This window comes from Pinus tabuliformis, chromosome 2_2 (assembly GCF_031772625.1).
Source record: "Pinus tabuliformis cultivar Carrire ecotype Pingquan chromosome 2_2, CPIR1, whole genome shotgun sequence".
Classification (NCBI taxonomy): domain Eukaryota; kingdom Viridiplantae; phylum Streptophyta; class Pinopsida; order Pinales; family Pinaceae; genus Pinus; species Pinus tabuliformis.
Window position 1 is genome coordinate 169,703,732 of NC_142300.1, and position 4,847 is coordinate 169,708,578.

A 4,847-nucleotide genomic window follows, 5' to 3' on the forward strand; every position below is an offset into this window, starting at 1 on the left:
AAAATATGTGATAAATATCCTGCAGAGATTAGGTATGATGGATTGCAAATCCATGGCGACTCCCATGGTGACTAACTTGAAGAAGTTGAGAGGATCTGACTCTGGATTGGTAGATCCATCCATGTACCGATGATTGATTGGTATGTTGATGTATTTGGTTAACACCAGGTCAGACATTCACTTTGTTATGAACAGCTCGAGCCAATTCCAGGTAGAACCGAGACAAGAGCATTAGATTGTAGCAAAGCACATCTTGAGATATTTGTGTGGTATAGTAAATTATGGCTTGAGTTATGTTGAAAACAAGGATGTATAGCTTTAGGGATACATAGACGTTGATTGGGAAGGAAGTGCTCAAGATAGAAAGAGTACCTCAAGAGCATGCTTCAATTTGGGATTCACTATGATATAGTGGATAAGCAAGAAGTAGAGGTCGATCATGCTCAAAACTGTTGAAGTATAGTACATCGTAGTCAATGAGGCTTGTATCGAACCAATATGGATTTGGAAGTTGTTTGCAAGATTTTTTGACCAAGAGTTGAAACCAACAGTGATACATTGTGATCATAAAAGTTGTGTGAAGATTTCAAAGAATCTTGTGTTCCATGACAGGTCAAAGCATATTGAGACCAAGTACCACTAAATTTGTGACATGGTGCAAAGGAGAGAAACAAATCTCAAGTACATCTCCGCTGATGAGAAAACAAATGGTGTTATGATAAAGTCATTTCCAAGGGACAAGTTCGTTTACTTCAAAGACAATTTGGGGCTCGTGGAGATCACCCCTCTCATTGAGAGGAAGTTTTGATTCATCTATAGCATGGTTGGAAATTTTCCCGAAAGGGAGAATGGGTCCAAGAGACCCAAAGGGCTCAATAGGTTATGTTGAGTGAGTGTCTCTTAGAGGATGACCCTATTCACACACCATAAATGGTGGAATGAAGCCCTGGATCCTGATCACACACCAGGCATGGTGGAGTGGGGTCCTTCAACATTTGGACCTTGATCACACACTGGAAAGGATGAGTGAGGTCCAAGACATTGTTATGGGAATAACACACCCTAGGGTATGTGTTAATCACCCCAACAAAGCGAAGGGCATACAATAACAAGAAGCAAGCAAACAAGCAGTCCTAATGCTTAAACTACTAAAATAGGAAGAAGAGATAGTACTTGAAGGTCCTATATTTGAGGTTGTTCTCATAGGTTCAAATCGTCTGCTTCCTTCAATGCTTCAAAACCTACAACTCATTCAAGAAAAGCATATAGCCTAGCAGTAGTTCAAAGCATGTTCATGATATAGATGTTAGATCATATAAGCATATAAGCATAAAACATGAAATCATAAATCATTAGATTATAACATGAATTAAATCATTAAGATCGTAACATCGGGAACAAGATATAACTTCTTTATTGATGACTGAAAAAGAATGTGGAAGAATACAACCTGATTCATCCATGGCTCCAAGTGAAACCTTCCTCTGGATCCATCTAGCCCAAGCCTCAACAATCCTCTTTCAAATGCATACACATGGATGCCATATAAAGTAGATGGACATCTCAATGAGGAAACAAAGGTTTCCTATAGCTGGAAGTGTAGGAGGCATAGGGATAAATCAAACTTGATCAAGGACTAATTGGATATAATGTCAATATCCTATCTTTCTCTCCCCTTAGGCCTTCCCCATGAGGTGTATTTATATCACCTCAAAACAGTTTTTTCATTTGGAATACAGTTAGGCCACGAGCTCCTGTAGGTAGGCTTCTGGTGTAACTCGTAAACCCACCCTAAAGATAGGGATTTTATAATTTTTTGCATATTTTATATCATATACGTGGGTTGGGTATAGTTTAACCCACGTGTGCACACGTTTTTTGAAGGGAAGAGTCGTGTATGGAATTTAAAATAATGTTTTTGATAATTGGACCAAGTTTGAAAGGAAAGGGTTTCCCAAGGCCATGACTCATAGCATCAAGTATATAAATGTGATAAATGATGCTATAACGGATGCCCCCTAATATATGAGGTTAAAAGGGGTACATGATGGCCAAAATGTATTGATTTTATAGAAAGAATCATGTGAGGAATTGGGAGGAAATCACCAGATTCCAGCCTACCAAACTAATGGAAGAGATCATAAAGAAATCTCATGTTTGAGGTGAGAATACCCATGCTCAAAGGTAGTAAAGCATGTCTGTATGTAAAGTGTTGAGCGGATCAAAAATGTATATAAGTACAAAAGAAACTGAGAAATACATAGTGGATCATCTGATCATAGCTACAAAAGTACATCTCAAGGCCATGTCACCATATCACACATATAAGAACTGATCAATGATGTTGAAGTAGATATATGATCACTGAAGTCACATAACTGATCCTCAAAGTACCAAGTCAAAAAAGTGGAATAATGGTACTGCATGCAACTCGGGTGCTAACATATAAGATGTTGTTGTGATGAAATGCAACGTATAAGGTGGATGGTGTCACTGGCATCAAACTAGAGGGACTGACAAGTGAACTAACAAAATTTTGATGCAACCCAAAGTCCTCACCGAACGCCACGGTACATTTCTACACTATGGGAATAAGTGAGTGGAAGTCGACCATGTAAGAAATCGTTTGATTATTGGGCATTGATGTAAACTGTTAACAAACGCGAGACAACTCACCGATAATGATGATGAGAGTCAAGGTACCCTAGTACAATCTAACAAGTGTGAATAAATGAGTTGAAGTCGAACACTTGAGAGAATCTATCAATCAAGATACATTGATGTATTCTTGCTATCGATAGTGAAGGATTTTGCCACTAATGACTACAAACCCTAAGGTACTAAAAAGGACTCTAGACCTTATTCCCAAAGAAATGAGTTGGAGTCAATGGGAAAAAGATATGCTGGAAGGAAGGCATTAAGGCATCTTACATCAATCCAGCGTGAGTGTAAGCCACATGCCTATAATTTGGAAGGAATCAGACAAAGAAAGATGAAGTAACCATACCGAATCACTTTTCTGACATACACAAGATGTGGCTAGCACACGACAGAAAGCCTCCTAACCAACCAATAATGAAATCTAACACAGCGGCGAGGAATCCACCAATAGGGTCAAATGGAAACTAAGGTACTACACGAATCCCAATGTGTGATAATGTAAGCTGGCGTCAAACACAAGGGAAACCACCCAGTCAAAGACCCATGATATTCATCGATGTTGAGCACAAGGTCACTATCAATGATGGAAATAGGGCCAGGGTGCAGCTCTAGGCCTACTCTCAGAGCAATTTGTCGAAGTTGATAAGATAAGACCCATCAGCAAGAAGTCAATGGACATCTTCTTAACCAACACTAACAAAGGACCAAATAGCTTATGTGATACTGAACATAACTCTAACAGACCAAGTATGGATGACTAAATATGAGTCAAGGGACACCACAGAAAGGTCGATTTAGGTTTACTTCCCTTGAACAAAATCACGACTCAAATGTGACTGTATGGCAGCATATGATAACTTTGTATAAGTTTGTCATGTAGGAGGCATAAACAAACTCTCCATATGATTGGAAGAGATAACCAATAGGAGGAGTATTGAATCAATAACAAGGTTATTTTCTCCTAAGTCAAACTAAAGCCCATCTCGATGGAGGAAAGACTTGCTTTGAGTGCTTTTTTCAAGGGCGACACAACTAACTCTTGCTACCATCAATTATGGAAGTAAAGTCTCGTTCCCGCTCTTTTTCGAATATATAATCTTTTTTGTCTTTTTCATATTTGGAAAGTCTGGAAAGAATAAAAGAATGCATATGGTACATTGGAAAGAACGAGTGTCCAGATACAGATGTGCTAGTTCCTAGGAGGGGAACATTCCTATGCTCAATGCAAGGTGATGAAACTGGTCAATGAAACTCCAAGGAATGTTCTTTCCACGGGCAAAAGGTCTCAAGTTACAGAGGCTAAGTGATTGCAAGGTTGATTTTACAGAAAGACATGGTCAAAAAGTGGCTTATACACGAGTCCAAGTGAAGTCCGCTTAAGGCCAAAAGGTACAAATAGTCAACATGAAATGCAACAGTACAAATCAAAATGTGGAGCCTCTGGGGTATAAAGCCGGAAAGATAGTGAAGAAGAAGGAGAATGAAGCTTCATTGCAAAAGTCATGGTAGGACTAAAGAGGACTCCCAAGCCTACTCAATATTTGCAACATGGGAAACATATGTTAGTGAGGATCTAACTAGGAAGCCCATGTAAAGGAAGGCTCTACCATCATGTCATGATTTTATAAGTTGGCGAGTGAAAATGGTTTAAGAATCATAACACAATGGGGTCGACCCTATGGAAACATATCACAGTATGGAGGCTAGAATGCATAATGCAACGGAAAAAGTGATCTTCCCTAACCTATATGCCAGTGACGAAAACGATACCTACCATGACGGGTCAGTGGTCATGGAATCGAAGTGGTAGAAAAAATCTCAAAGTATTCAATTTAACCTGAAAGACAACCTATCCCAACACTCAAAGCCAAAAGGTCACAAAGTTTATAAAATTTTTAAAATAAACATAAACTTTGTAAAAGTGAGTTTTTAAAATTTTTGAAATTAAAAGTTATAAATAGACCTTTTGACTCCACAAACCTCATTTTTGTTTTGAAAAAATGATAAAAGGAACTTTGGAGAAAAAAACCAACAACCATAATCCACCCTATTTCTCGGCTTGAACAGCTACCAAACTTCCAGGTAATCCTCAAATTCGATCTTTCAATGAATTTTTGTACATTTCAAGCTTTTTTCAAGAATTTTACTATAGGAATCTTATTTTTAGATTTTTACTTTGCGCGTAC